The sequence below is a fragment of the Protopterus annectens genome, chromosome 3.part1 (genome assembly GCF_019279795.1).
Source record: "Protopterus annectens isolate FY-2018-M chromosome 3.part1, PAN1.0, whole genome shotgun sequence".
In the NCBI taxonomy this organism is placed as follows: domain Eukaryota; kingdom Metazoa; phylum Chordata; order Ceratodontiformes; family Protopteridae; genus Protopterus; species Protopterus annectens.
In genome coordinates, this window is record NC_056732.1 from 1,271,252,149 (window position 1) to 1,271,268,292 (window position 16,144).

Genomic DNA, 16,144 nt, shown 5'->3' on the forward strand with positions numbered 1-16,144 from the left:
GAGGCCACGTGGAGTGATTTGTTTCTGCTGGTATGCCTTGAAAAGGCGTAGATGCCAAACATTAGTCCTAACCATTTTCATATTTTTACCAAGTTGGCTAAAAAACATGTCACACTATGTCCAGATCAGATCCCCTCACATCCGAAATAGATGTTGAGCCATGTGTGCCCAAACCAAAGACAGATAAATCATCCATGTCGGATGACAATCCCAATATAAGAGGTGAAAGTGCCATCCTTTGTATTAGAAGACCAGACCTCACCAGCCACTACAAAACAACTAGATTTTTAAAGATAATTGAATAACTAGGCACCAATAAACCACTGATGTGGCCACAGCTACTAGAAACAAAGAAGTGTGTACAATGTTTCATGTATTATACAACACCCCAAAGCATGGTCAGTATTGATCCACATTTGAGAAAACTAAAGATGATATCCAGAAAAAAGACCATTATACAATAAACAGTACCAAAATATAAAGGAATATATCATCTATCCTGACACTGTGTATAGGTCTTATAAATGAACATAGATTTCCCAATACAATAAGCAGGCCAGACGACATTAAAAAATCAATAAAGTCGTCCCACTGCGTATTGGTATCAACACACCACAGTATACGATGGTAGAATGGTGCTATGCAAAAGCCACCAAATCCATTGTAAAATCTATATAACACAATTAAAGTGTGTGTATCCAATGGTCACAGGGTGCTTGATATCACCAATTAAACAACTGATTTAAAGCAGCTGTGGCAACAGCAACGGTAAAAGTGCATAAAAAAACAAGCATATATAAATATGCATCTATAGTAAAAGGTGAGGTATGAAAAAATCTTAGACAAAGATTCAGGCACCAACACTAATAACAAAGCACACGTGTCTGTGCTGAGCAACAGCATGACCAAGTTTCCCCCACCTAGCATATACGTAAATAAACTAGGATATCGATATAATGAAGATAGTTTAAAAAGAAAGGTAATATCCTAGAAACATAAAGCATCAAATTACCAGCAATGATGTTCAAAATACACCACAATTGAAATATGGTACAAGAACAAAAATCAAATTAAAAAGCATGATAAACATACGCCCAATGCAAACAAGAATTAACAAACACAATCATATGAGTAATAATGACATTGATATCAGTCCCAACCATTAAAAAGGTTAAGCAAGTGGTCAGAAAAACGCCCTAAACATACAAAACGCATAAACATAAAATACATACAATACATAAGCAGAAAAGTTCACTTTTGATGCCACCTGATAAATAACATATCCATGAAAAAAACTCGACAGTTGTCAAGCTGTGGATATGATATCCCAAGTGTGTCAAAAAAATCAGGGACAACTACAAAATAACACCAAACAAAAATATGCCTCCCAATGGTGTCGACTTGATCAGAGCCTCAATGCGATATCTACTGCGTATTCAAAACAACATTAGATAACAACCAGCCTCAAAATGCTGGCATAAACATTACTATCAAACCAACTATAAAGAAATGATGAAAAATTAATAGTCAGAAAAACAATATGCAGCAAACCCCCTTAAACATACATCAAATAAACCCATAGGCATCAAATACATACAATGTAAATGCTAAAAAGTTCACTCTTGATGCCACCTGGTAGATAGCCACTCCGTGAGAGAGCCTCAACAGTTCTCTAATTATAGATATAATGTCCTCTGTATTTGAAAAAATCAAAGTCAACTCCAGAATGGCGCCAGACCGAAAATGCCTCCCAACGCTGTCGACCTGGTCAAAGTCTCAAGGCAATGTCAACTACGTATCCAAAAGTACGTTAAACAACAACCAGCCTCAAAATGCTGGCGACATTATCGGAGAGTGCAGGTAGGAAATGAAACTGCGTGCTGCAGCAAAAGCACGCCCACACAGCAATCAGTCAGGAGCCCGTATCCACTGAGTCTGCAACAAACAACTTCAATGAAGAAAAGGTACCTGATAAAGTGTCACAAGAAACTGCTTCATGGAAAAGTGTCCAAAAAGACCGCACAAGCCAACGGTAGTCCACAGCAACTGAAAAAAGCAACACATACACAGAGCAGGTGCACGTGGAACTCTTGCCCGGCCAAAAAGATAAATGATCCAAAAAAACGAAGCCAGCAAGTGTTGGAAAGTGCCAACAGACAAAAAATTTAATAACAAAAAGGGACAAAGCCCCCTATAATACAAATATAGTCATGAAGCAAAAGTAACCCTTTCATGTAGTATCAGGACAAACCCTCTTGTAGTGTTTGGAACCAATAGTCTGACCCCTCCTAAATGAAAAGGAACATATACAGCAGTCACTGATAAGACTTCCCTGGCTTTCATTTAAATACTCCTGACTTTTATACAAATTAAAAACAAAAACTATTTTACTTATAGTTACTTTTTTAGTCCTTTCAATGTCCTCCTAAACATTAATGCAAAGTGCAGAATACGTTTTACAGTTAACCCCATGGTTTAATATAATCAACTAAATTCCAGTCTTTCTTCCTCTTGTAAAGTCACATTTCACATGCCTTATTCTGTATCCACTGGGACTGATGCTTTACATTTTCCCATTTATTCACTAACTTCACAATGTTCATAGGTAGGTACTAGGCTATCTGCCTGAGGGCATTTATAAGCCTAGCCAGAGTGTGTCGGCTTTCGCCGCCCCATTGACTAATTAACCGATCCTCTGTCAAGCAGAGCCAATGAAGTGATCCCAGGGGTGTATTTTCTGTTACCCATCCACTCATCAAGGTTTCTCTTGAAGAATGTTAGTGAGGGGCTCTGCCTGATGTAGTTTGGAATTTTGTTCCAAAGCATGGGGAGTCTCTGTGACAGAGATCTATCCCTCCAGCATGTTCTATTTATTGATGTGGCAAGGTTTAGCTCACTAGAGTGCGTGGCTCGCAGTGACTTGGATTTCCTTAGGTGGAGCATGTCCATCAATTCTGAGTTGGACATGGCTTTGTAAGTCAGGCAGAGATCACCTCTGAGTAAGCGATATGCCACTGGGTACAGCCGGAGTTTTTTCAGTCGGCTGCATAGGACATATGTTTGAGGCCAGTAATCCTCTTGGTGAGGTACTTTTGTGGTCTTTCCAGCTGTTGGAAGTGTCTTGTGAGGTACATCCGAAATGGGGCATTGTACTCTATGATGGGTCTAATGAGTGACGAGTAGAGGGGCACTATAACCTCTTTATTTCTAGATGCGAACCCTTTACTAATTAGATGGGCCACATAGAAGGATTTCCTAACTACTTTGGCAATATGATTGTCAAAGGAGAGATTACTATCTAACTGGGTCCGCAGATCTCTTATTACCTCTTCTGTATTAAGGGGGCTGCCATCTATGTGGTAATTCGTGGGTGTTTTGTTTTTCCCAAATGGGATGACTATGCATTTTTTGGCATTTAGCTTGAGGCCATGACTTTGACACCAGGTGTCTGTCTCAGTAATGCCCTTTTGGAGGATATCCTTGTCAGCCGGAGAGTCAATTATGACTCCCAGTTTGCAGTCACTGGTGAACTTGGTTAGCCATAGTCCTCTCCTGTGTTGGCCTGTTGTAATTCTGAGAAGTATATGCCGAACATTAAGGGTCCCAGGACTGAGCCTTGCGGGACACCACTTAGAGTTGGACCTGGTGCCCACTATTTTTACCGTGTGAGTTCTGTCTGTAATCCAGTTGGCAATCCATCTCGTGACGTAGGGGTTTAGGTTCAGGCTGGTGAGTTTTTCTGTAATACCCAAGTGGGGATCGATGTCAAAAGCCTTGGCGAAGTCAAGGTAGGCTGTGTGAACCATCTTACCCTCATCTATGGCCTTGGTGACTGTCTCGAAGAAGTCAACCAAGTTTAGTAGGCATGATCTGCCCTTAACAAAGCCGAACTGGGTTGGGTCAAGTGTTTGGAAGTTCCCAATGTCTTTGTTAGTGAGTTCCATAACGATGCTCTCCATAGCCTTGCAGACCAGGCTAGTCAGGCTTATGGGGCGATAGTTACCAGGGTCAGTTGTGGCCCCTCCTTTGTGGAGAGGAATAACCCTTGCCGTGCGCCATTCTATGGACACATAGCCTGTGGAGAGGCTGAGGCTGAACAGTGTGTTTAGGTGGGGGGTTAGTTTGTTCTGTAGTTCGTGCAAAACGCAGCCTGGGACACCATCTGGTCTCACTGACGCTGTGTTTTTGGCTTTTGAAAGGGCTGTTTTCACCTGTGCATCTGTGATTTTTGGGACACTACACTTTTCCGGTATTGTTGTGGGCCCTTTTGGAGGTGAGAGGGGGTGAAGTTTGCACTGAATCTATCTGCCAGTATGTTGGCAATATATAGTCAGGCCACTGCCGATCTTCCCTATCATCTTCCAACACCAGACTCTGGTTCAGGCCCAAGGTACTCCTGATTCTTCTAGTCAGCACCTGTGCTTTCCTCTGTCTCTCAAACATCTTTCTTTGGCACAATGGAAAAGATTTAAGTGGCAAACTTTCTGTGGGCTTTATTGTCCAAGTGACAAGCAGAGTCTCCTTCTGCATGGTGGCTTACACATGGTTTGACAAAGTTCTAATTTCCTCCTTATCCTGTTCTGCTTACAAATGTATCTTTGATCCAATAGGAAAAAACTATTCTGAAGATAACCAGATACAGCAGCTTGAATCTTGCACCTACGTCTCAACATTCTCTTGATTACTGTAACAGACATGCTTCGCTTCTGCCTGGTGTATAGTGAAAAATAATTTTCCACAAACACTCTCCTGCCCTCAGTTTTAAACACTTTGGCCTTCTACCACAATTTTGTCGGAAGCAACTCTTTCTTCTAGTAAGATGGCCGCTTTGTACTTTAGCTGCTTTCTCACTGCCAGATATGGAACAATACAAATCGACCTCTCACTTAAATCCTGCTACGGAACATCAGTCCATTAAGGCAGTCTGCTTCTTCTGGTAGAACAAAAAAAGGCAGGTTTTCCCTGTAGGCTTTGTCATATAACTGAACCATTTTTTGAAATAGCTCTTCAAGAGACTCCTCATCCTCAGACAGATTTCTTCACATCAGCTTCTACTTTTTGCAGTTTTATCAGTTCATTTGAATAGCTAAAGACACTTCTATTTTTTTCCAGCCTTTTGTTATTTCACTTTATGCATTCTTTCTGTGTTTTACTTATTTTGAACACATCTGAATGTGTCTGATTTATTCTTCCCCTAAATTACTGGAAGCCATCTCCTGTACCAGAGCTGAAACTTGAACTACTTTTTTGCTGAACAGTTAATGATTCTTCCAAATCCCCATTCATCGTCATCATCATCATCAGTCCCCTTTTTCCCATTTTTCTACATGGGGTCAGGGTTTTATGTTAACTTTCGCCAGCTCTCTCGATTCAGTGCCACACTCCAGCCTTCTTCAACATGCATGCCTGACTGTCGCAGATCATCTTTCACACAATCCATCCACCTCTTTGCTGGATGTCCTCGCTCCTATTACCTTCTTCTTGTCTGTCCTAAATCTTCCTCACCAGATTGTCTTTTGCTTTTCTGCATATGTGCCCAAGCCAGAATAATTTGTTCTATTTGATCTTTTCTGCAACTGGAGCTACTTTAGCTTCTGCTCTTATGTCATTTTTTCATCTGTCCCATAGTGTGCACCCTACCACCCTTCTAAGGCACTTCATTTCCATCACCTCTGCCTTTACTGCCCAGGTTTTTGTACCATTCATTAGTACTGGTCGCACCACTGTCTTGTACACCTTACTTTTCAGCTTCTTTGCCATTCTTCCAAATCACCATTCTTCTCCTTTTCTGGTTAATTTTCACCTACTTTCTCCAAATTTCTGCTTTACTGGCATTCAGGCAGTGTAATTACTGGCTGCTAATAGTAACTGAATTTTATCCAAATGTAGAATATTAACTCGCTTTATTTCACAGTACCTGTTTTCAGACTGGGAAAGATCTAACCACACTGTTGATCAGTGTGCAGCCATTTTGGATGACCCAAAAAAGTGCACTTGTGCAAGTAAATTTACCATAACAATGAATGCTTGAAGGATCACTGCTGCAGTAGCCTAAGCTATATGGGTTGTATCCTGCAAGGATATTACAGCCGGCCAACTTCCAGGGAATGTTTCACACACCAGAGTCAGCTCAAATTGAGCTGACTAAAAAAAAACAGGTTTGGCCACTAAGCCCTTCAGAGCTTTCATGTCAACAGAGAGAGAGGCTGAGCCCTGAATTGACAATGATGGAAACAACCAAAAATAAAAGCCCACACCCTGACAAAAGCAACACACCAAGAAACAAGGGGTTGGAGGGAGGGATACTGCAGCAGTGGTCATTTGAACATCTATTATTTTGGTATGTTTACTTACACAACTGAGAATAGAAACTATGTTCTTCATACTGATCCTTGCTGCAGTAGAAAAAGTTATAAAGGGAGACTACAACAGCTTACAAATTTTGAGGGTCAGAAGAAGAGTCCAGCAATTCCTGGATAATGGTCCTTCAAAAGCCTGATCTACACCTAAAGAAGGAATCAAGCTTATAGTGCTTTGAAAAGTATGTACAGAGGAACAAGTTTCAAAGAAACCCTGTCCCTGTGGAAAAAGAGCTAGGGTTGGACCCACCATTCATTTATTTGTTATTCATTTTTATTTTTTATTTTTTTATTTATTTTACATTTGTTGACCGGGCTAGTCTAACTGGTTATATGTCCATTTTCAGTAGAGGCCCAGGGAGAAAAGCTCCAAAAGGTGCAATAGTATCATGACTTACAATACATGCAATAGCAGGAAGTTACATTAAATAAATGTAGAACAGGTATAAAAATGTGTACAGAGTTGGCTAGAGAAAAGAATAAAAAAAAAAAAAAACTAAAGATGACATCATACAAAAGACAAATAAGCAAGATATGTTAATTCTACATCAGATGGCAGGTTACAGATATACAAAATTATGCTTACTTACAGCAAGGTAGAGGATGAAAACTTTTAGAGTAAATAACACTATGATTGAGCTGAGAAGAACTCTACTTTAGTACATAGGTAGTTGTTACTATTCAAGTTGTCACTAGTAGACAACGTAGGACAAAAACAGAGGAGAAATAAAGGGAGTGGGAGATGGGGAAAAAAAGTTAGATGTTAGTCAGGGTTAGAGCAGGGACATAGCCAGTGTGTTTTGAGGTGTTCCTTAAGATATTTTTTGAAGAGCAGTGTGGAAGAGAAGAGAACTCATTAGGAAGCTGGTTCCAGGTTGTTCCCACGGTGTTTGAGAATAATTAGTCTTCAGCCTTGTTGTTAGATTTGGTAGTGGAAACTAGAACCTTATTAGATGAGCATAGTGTTGCCAAGTTTTTGTATGGAGTAATCAGGTTAGTGAGGACTGAGTATTCATAGGGTGGTAGAGAATCTTTTGGGTGATAGTAAGTTGTTGATATAGAAGTTGGTTTTGTAGTTCTAACCATCTCAGCTGTCTAAGGTTGTGACAGTGATGGGTTCTAAAAGGGGAGCCTGTGGCGAATCTGGCAATGTTATTATAGCTGGTTGCAAGTTTGATCAGGTTACTTTTAGATAGATTGGTATAAATGGCAGAGGCATAAACCAGGGTAGAGATAAGGTGGGTCTAGGCAATGGTAGTTCTGATTCTATAAAGGGAGCCTAGTTTTCTGTTGACTGATTTTATAGTAGCATTAATATGATTATCAAAGTTAAGGTGGTGGTCTATTGTAATTCCTAGGAGACGGGTTGTAGAGTCTGGGGATATGGTAGTTCCATTATTCGAGGTTACTGTGAAGTGACATTGTGGAGACTTTTGGGTAGGAGTAAAAAGTAACAGTTTCTTTTTTTGGGGGTTCAGGAGGAGGCAATGTTGCATAAACCAATTTTCAACATTATTAAATACTGTTTGGGTGAGGGACTGGAGTGAGGAAATGGAATTAGCAGCACAGATTAAGGTAGAATCATCTGCATATTGTATGCAGGTGGCTTGTGGTATGTTAGCATTGAGATCACTGATAAAGATAGAAAAGAGAAAGGGACCTAATTTAGAGCCTTGGGGTACTCCAATGTTAACAAGGAGGGGTGTTGATAAGTTATCCCAGAGAACAGCTTGATGTCTTACCAAATAGGATTTAAACCAGAGTACTGCCCGTGGGTCAAGCGCAAGGGCTGTTAGTGTATCAATAAGTAGGTGATGGTTAACCATGTCAAAGGCTTTTGACAGGTCAATAAAAAGTGCTGAGGAAAGAGAGTTACTACTGTGATTTTTGTTTATACAGTCAGAAAAGGATAGCAAGGCAGTGGTTGTACTGTGGTAGGGCCTAAAACCATGCTGACAGTTGGCAAGTAAGTTATTAGAAAGAAGATGGAAGAGTAGCTGATGGTGGATACATTTTTCCATTATTTTTGCTATTGGGGAGAGTAAGGCTATTGGTCGAAAGTTAGAAAGTTCAGTAGAAGAGCCACCCTTATGCAGAGGGATGATGTGTGAGATTTTCCAGAGAGAGGGAATTGTTCCTTCTATAACTGTTCTGTTCATAAGGATGGATATGGGCTTACAAGTCAGATACCCTTCTTACAGAGGTCACAGCAATCAGTAAAACTGTTTTCCTTGTTAAGACCCTTAAGTCCGCCAGTTTAGCTCATTCAAATGGAGCAAGTGTTAGCTTCTCTAATACAAAATTAAGAAACCAAGGAGGGACTACCTGTTTTCTTGGAGGCCTCTTAAGCAAACCCCCTTTCAAAACCATTTTAACGTAAGAGTGTATTAAAAGCGGAGGATCCACGGCCAGACATGCTGAAATGGACAATAAATTAACCATGATAGAGGAGTAGGAAAGGTCATAAGATACTCCCACAAACATTGTAAATCTAGAGAACAACTACCCATGAATGAGTGATGGTCATGTTGATGACTCCAACTAGAAAACCTTATCCATTTGCTATTATATGATTTTCTAGTAGCAGGCTTTGTCTCCATTAGTACCTGCTGCATATCCTTAGGAAACAGGAGCTGAAAGGGAATTAGGGACAGTGTGTATCAAACACCTTTAATCTTGTGTGAGCAGATCCAGTCTGTGACAAAAGCTTGTGGTAACTGCCATTGGCCATTTCAAAAAGAAGGATGAACCACTGCTGCCTAGGCCAGAAGGAAATCTCCAAAATGACATTGGGGATTCCTTCTGAATCTTCAGTAGTACCCAAGATATCAATGGAAAGGGTGGAAGACACACAGGAACATTCCTGTGCAAGGAAAAAAAAGGCATCTGACTTCTAGGTCTTTTTGCATGGAGTCTTGGAGCAGAATCCTGCCAACTGCTTGTGCAGAGGGGAAGCAAATACTCCCCACAGGTAGATCAAATCTTGGAAGACTGCCTGATCTAGTTTACATTTATGACAGTCTGCCCTTGTACTGTTCAGCTTGTCTGCAATACAGTTTTGCTCTGAAAGAATGTAGGAAGTCTGTAGTGTGTGCTGCAAAGCTATATCCCAAGCTAAAATGGGTAGTCTATAAAGGGGGTACACCCTGATTCCACCCTCACCTGTTGATATACAACATGACTGTAGTACTGTCTGCAACAATCTGAAGTGGTCCCAGGGACCAGTTATGATCCAGAGAGTTGAGTGCCTTGATCAGGGCAAGCATCTCTTTTATATGGATGTGCTTGCATCTGTCCTTGGTGTCCTACACACCTTGCACTTGGCCCTCTTGAAACTGCTTCCTAAACAAAGTCCAAGTCATCTTTGGTGAATCGCTGCATTGGAACAGGAAGGGAGAAGGTGAGACCTGGATTTAAGGATATTTGCTGTCTCCACCAAATGATTTCCATTTTGACAAACTCTGGCACGGAGACTTGAAAGGGCAAAAGTTGCTGGTGCTGGGAACAAAGACACTTTAGGATACCATTGTTGGTGCTGGGAACAAAGACACTTTAGGATACCATTGTAATACCATTTTATTTTTCTCATGTTGAGTCTTGCCAGGCACATCAGGAGAATCAAAGATGCCATGAAACCCAATATCTTCAGGCATTCCCCTCACAGTGACTGAAGTCCGAGGGGAAAAACTTAGAAATATATCAAGCTATAGATATATTTTTCCAGTGGAAGAAAAGCTCTCCGATCTGTCTAGATGACACCACAGGAACACAATCCTTTGTGAAGGAGTCAAAAAAGACTCCTGAATGTTCTCTTGAAATCTCAGCTTGTGTAAGATAACCTCTCACCCAAGTGAGGGATTCCTGACACTTTGAAAAATACTCTGCAAAGATAAGCAAGTCATCTAAATATGGAAGAATGCGGATACCCAGTAGACCGCAATAAGGTAGAACTGGAGCTGGACACTTTGTGAATACTCTTTGTGCAATGAACAGTCCAAAGGGTAAAGCAGGCAACTGATAATGTGATTCTGACACAAAGAAGCTTAAGAAATGCCTGAAGTCTACAAGATCAGGGAAGTGATGAGCATCTTTCAAATCTAGAGATACTAGGAAACTTGAATGAGGAAGAAGAGATAACAGGTTGTGAAGTGACATAATTTTGACCTTGGGCACTACCACAAACAGGTTTAGGAAAGAAAGATCCAAAACTAATCTTCAATCATTTTCTTTCTTTGGCACTGAACACATCCTTTAATAAAAACATTTTCCAACCTAGAAAGGAAAAATTGGTTTTATCTCTCCCTGGTACAGCATGTGATAAAGGACACATGGAAATAAGAGTGTCTGGTCCAGTTGATGAGAGATGACCCCCTTGAAACAGTCCACATTTTCGCAGAATGTCAACATTTTTGCCTCATGTTTTTGGTCTGTTCCTTATAATATTTGTGGTTTTCGGGAGAAATCAATGAGGACTGAATTCACTTCATAATGATAAGCATTTGAGTTTCCAACATCGTATTCTTCAGAACAAACCTAATCATATGAGCAGGACAATTCAAAATTCTGAAAATCAAAGTTACAAAAGCATACATTTTTCCCATACTTACCAAGACTCTTTCTATCCTTACCAGAAAGAGTAGGATTAGAATTAACTGTTTAGCAGCTGTACAATTAATTTAAGCTACAGCTGGTGGGTCAAATTTGGGAAGAGTGTAGAAAAACTTAAAAGAAAGAACTTTATATATCCTATCCGCCTTTTTGGGTGCAGCTGGCTATCAGGAAAATTGCTGGCAGTAAAACGTACAACTTCTAACACTGATAGAACTGGAGGAATAGGTGAAGGTTCTAGAAATTCCTTCTGTAACAGCTCATAGCATTTTCTGACGGACTGAGAAACCTCAGAGTTCTTCCACTGAGAACACTAGTACATTTGAAACAGTCTTAGAGCATGAGAAACCCTCACAGGTAGAATCAAACTAAGCTCTCCTCTGAGTCAGATCACAACTATGACAAACCCTGCATATGTCCCCATCATTTCCTGTCCAGATTCAGAATCTTGAATCTCTTCACAAAAAGACGTATCCTTCTTTCTTTTACCAGAAACAATTTTAAAAGAAGGCTCAATAGTCAGAATTAAACTCTGAGCCAGACCGTAAATTGCTCCTGTCCAAGGAAATTTGAGGAGTAGATACATGTTTATTTTTCTGTTTCTTTTTTGACAGGAGAATGGGGCCAACAGTGTTATTAATGGCAGTAGCTGCTACTCTGGGGATGGGCACAACATCCTTTCAAAACAGGAAAACCTTCTCTGATCCCTCTGCCAGGACCAACAAGAGTGGCTTTCCCTTGCCCACTGAGGGATCCCAACAGACCAAAACACATAGCTAATTTCCAGTCCATAATGGCTGCAGGTGCTATGTACATCCGTGGTGGTACAGCAGTAGCGTTGTTGCCTCACAGCAAGAGGTCCTCCCGTTCGATTCTCGGCTGGAGTGCGGGGAGTGCCTTCTGTGTGTAGTCTGCATGTCCCTCCCTGCGGTTGGGTGGGCAGTCGAAAGACATGCGTAAAAGGGTGTGCCTTAGTTGAAGGTTGAACGTCGAGCTGGCACCTCGGAGTTCATCAAAATCTACTGCAAATCATTAGCGGACCGGAGTTCCGCTGCGGTGACCCCTAACCGGGAAAAGCCGAAAGACAATAACAATGGCTGTAGGTGCTATGCCAGAGGGATCTGGGGTAAAAGATGAGTGGTCTGAGGTACAACTAATGACCACAGCAGAGTCACCCATCTGCAGCTGTGATGGCAAAGGCTGTTTGCTTAACTTTTTTGTTTTTGTGGCTGGAAGAAGGACTGACTGGGGGACTGAAAGATTGCTCCCATGGTCATGCTGAAAATGGTGCCTCTTTCCCGGGGAAAACCAGCAGCAAAACCCAGTAAAAATTTCAAGTCTTTAAAAGTCACTTTTTCACAGGAAAAAAAAAACAGTAAAAAGCACAGTTTGCCAGCCCCAAAAAGTAAAACAAATAAAATTTCTCCAAAAGAAAAAAAAATTCTTTTAAATACCTTAAGCAATTTTAAGCTGAAAGGAAAAAATGAGCACTTCCATTTAAAAGTTCAATACAGTTTTAAGATAGTCTGTTAAAACACAAACTCCTAGCTTTAAAATAACTTTCTTGAACAGGAAAGTGTTATCAAACATTTTTTTAAAGGAAAATTTGTCCCCCCCAAAGGTAACTTATCTGCTCTGCAAAGGAACAGCAGAAGCCGACTGTTGATCCTTGAAAGTCTCAAAGGAACATACTCTTTGGTGGAAGGAAAGTTCTGAACAGCATGTCACCAAAAACAGTCTTTTTTACTCGGTTATACTCAAGTTGACTAATGGTTTGGGCATGTGGAAGGTGCCCTGAAGCTTTGGAAGATGGCTGGCTGTTATATCCTTGCAGGACATAGCCCATATAAGTTTAGGCCACTGAAGCAGTGATCAATATGAATAGCATGAACCTATTTTATTTATTTATTTTACATTTGTTAACCGGGAAATTCAGAATGGACCAGGTCCATTTTTAGCGGAGGCCCGGGGAGAAAAGCTCCGGTATTTAGTTATACAAAAACAGTACAGCAAATATAATACACACACAAGATGTAGTAAACAGATTACAACATATATGATGAACATAACAATACAACAAGAAATTACTAAAACACTCCAAATAAGCAATGATATGGAAAATGAGTAGAATGACAATATCAGTTATACATTGGTAAGAGAAGAAATTTATCAAGTAATTCAACAGGTAAAAGTTCAACTTTTCAAATTAACAAAGAATGCAGGTGATCAGAGAGCAATTTGGGGAGCTAATAGCAGTGTGGGTATGTTTATGTGACACAAGGGCATAACGAGGTACTAAGGAGATGTGATTTGAGGGAGTTTTTGAATATAGAGGTGGAAGGGGCAATGGACACAGAATGGGGAAGAGTTCCAATTTCTGGCAACGGTGTGTGAGTAGAGTGCTTTCTCTGCGTTATTATTAGCCTTGGTGATGGAGAGGAGAGATTTTTCACTAGATCTAAGGTTTGCAGTGTAGAGAGTTAGATTGGATATTGAGGGGGGGGGGGGGTATTTGAGACTATTGTAGGCTGCAACCAGCTAGTGATAGTTAAGTAGCTGTCATAGCTGAAGCCATTTTAGTTATTTTAGTACAGTGATGGGTTCTATAGGTTGAGTTTGTAGCACGATTCTAGCTTGTCTAGGTCACACTTTCTGATTTGGGTGAAGATTAGTGCTGTGCATAACAGAGTTGAGAGGAGGTGGCTTTGTGCAAGAGTGACTCTAGCTTTTTGTGCGAGAAAGGACTTGTGTCTGTATAGGGAGCCTAGCTTTTTGTGTACTAGTTTCATGGCATGTGAGATGTGGACATCAAAGTGAAGATTATTGTCAATTTCAATGCCCAGAATTTGGTGTGGTTAGAAGGGGATATGTTGGTGCCGTCTTTAGATGTTGTAGTAAAGGAGAAGGGGGGGGGGTTGATTTCTTAGGGGAAAATAGTAGCAATTTTATCTCCTTGGGATTTAGAATTAGTTGGATAACCGAGATCCTTTTTTCTACAGAGTTAAAGGTATCCTGAGTGAGTGTTTGTATGGTGGTGGGAGATGAGGTGGAACAGATCAGGGTTGACTCATCTGCATAATGAATGAGTGTGGCGTGCTGTGTTGAGCCTATTCAAGTTATTTGTGAATATAGAAAATAGTAGTGGGCCTAGTATAGAGCCCTGTGGGACTCCTACGGTGGTTGGAAGCTGTGGAGACAGTTCCTTTCCACTGGACAGATTGTTGCCTGTCAGATAAGTAGCTTCTGAACCAGGCTATAGTAGAGGAGGTGAAAGATAGTGATGTTAGTGAGTCTAGTAGGATGGCGTGGGAGATCATGTGAAATGCCTTTGAGAGGTCTAGGAAAATGGCTGATACATATTTGTTATAATTCCTGTGAATGTTGATATGATTAGAGGAGGACAGAAGGACGGTGGTAGTGCTGTGATGTGGACGGAAACCGTGTTGTGTGGTAGATAGGAGATTGTGTGTGTTAAGAAATGTCATCACCTGCAAGTGGATACATTTCTCAAGAATCTTAGATAGGGGTCATAGGATGGCAATAGGTCGGTAGATGGAGAAGTCTTAGGAGTTGCCTCCTTTATGGAGAGGAATGATGTGAGATACTTTCCAGAAACCCATTTAAAATGCAACTCTTTCTATGTTGGAAAGACCACGGGGAAATTGAAGGAGCAAATAAAAGAGCATTTAAATGCAACAAAAAGTAATGGATGAGAGAAACACAATTGTCAAGCATGATAAATGTAGAGGTGAATTTAACAAGTCTGTATGTACTACAATCAATACTTTAGAATGCAATGGCAGGGAGTGATTGTAATACAATTTTAGAAATGAAACACCATGAATGTCAAGTACGATTAAATGCTGGGCAACATCTGGGTTTGAATGGCCATGTAAACATTAAATGTATTTTCATAAAGAGAAAAATAATCAGAACAAATTATTGCATTTGGTCATAATCATCTTTTTTATACACTCCCCCTACACACTGCACCAAGAAAAGACCACCATTAATGCTGTGTGAATAGCCAACAGCAGAAGGCAGATCACAGACTGAAAAACTCAACTACAGATTTACAGCAAAAGAACATTTACAACCTAAGGAAAGCTGACCCAGCCAATGAATAAACTGAAATATACAATCATTAATTCGGGCAGTAGAGCAGAGTAAACAGAGCTATTCCAGCTTTTGGGAGGATTCTTTATAAATATTTGGGGAGAGTTCTTATATGACCCTTATAATATACACAGTCTTTACTGAAACAGTGAAATCTTCACAAACTAACAATAGTCCAAAATTGTCCACATTTTTAAGATGCTTTCCCCCAAGATGACATTTCTTTTCCCTTCCATTGAAGTTCACATGGAAACATGTCAAAAGGCTCAAACCTCTTCTTGTGGCAGACGTGGTCTGCACAATCACATGAAGTTCCTGGGCCATAATGCAAAAATACTCACCAGAACTGACATCACCTTCCATCTCTGCAGTTTCCCAGAAGGCAAATAAAAATCTTCTCCAATCCACCTCTGCAATCTACACAGCTATAATGGCCTTCTGCAGTGTGGTAAAGGTCCTAGCACTTTTACGCACCTGTACTTCTAATAAAGCTGGATAAAGCAGCCTGAATTTTAGATTTTTTTAAAAACATGCAGAAACCGAATACAAACTGCACTTTATGAATGCCTGATGAACACTCCTTCACACAAAAGGCTACCTTGACCATACAGATTTTCCAGATTGCCAAATCAAACTCAATACCTCTTTCTTAAGCACACAGGTGGAGAAATTAACAATCACATGGCTGGTGGAAATGCTATCAAGCTGCAAGGCACCAAACACCATGTGCTCATCAATTCACCATCTGCTTTCTCCATTATGTCTGCCAACCAAAACTTCCCGTGCCTCTTAAAGTCTTCAAGATCCACAAATGTGGTGTCCAAAACCTTGACCTTGGACCATGCTTTGGTAAGCATGGTTTAGTGTCCTGTAGATCTACTGTAATTCTGACTAACATATCTGAAATGATAACACAGGGTAGTCTGTCGAGTCTTTCCTGCTGACTAAACTATAATTCTCTAAGTCTGGAGTTTAGCTTCACAAGCCCTGACAAGATGTGAGCAAGAAATGGGAGGGGGAGATGGCAAGAGTCAAGTGGGATAAGCTGATTCTTCCAAATG

The 16,144-nt window shown here is 40.5% G+C and overlaps 1 protein-coding gene across 1 annotated transcript in view; it reads right to left on the reverse strand.

Annotated features, from left to right (window-relative positions):
• LOC122798415 (1-phosphatidylinositol 4,5-bisphosphate phosphodiesterase gamma-1-like) overlaps window positions 1–16,144 on the reverse strand; it is a 3,104,897-nt gene that overhangs the window by 424,423 nt on the left and 2,664,330 nt on the right. The gene's annotated exons all lie outside the window — the stretch shown is intronic.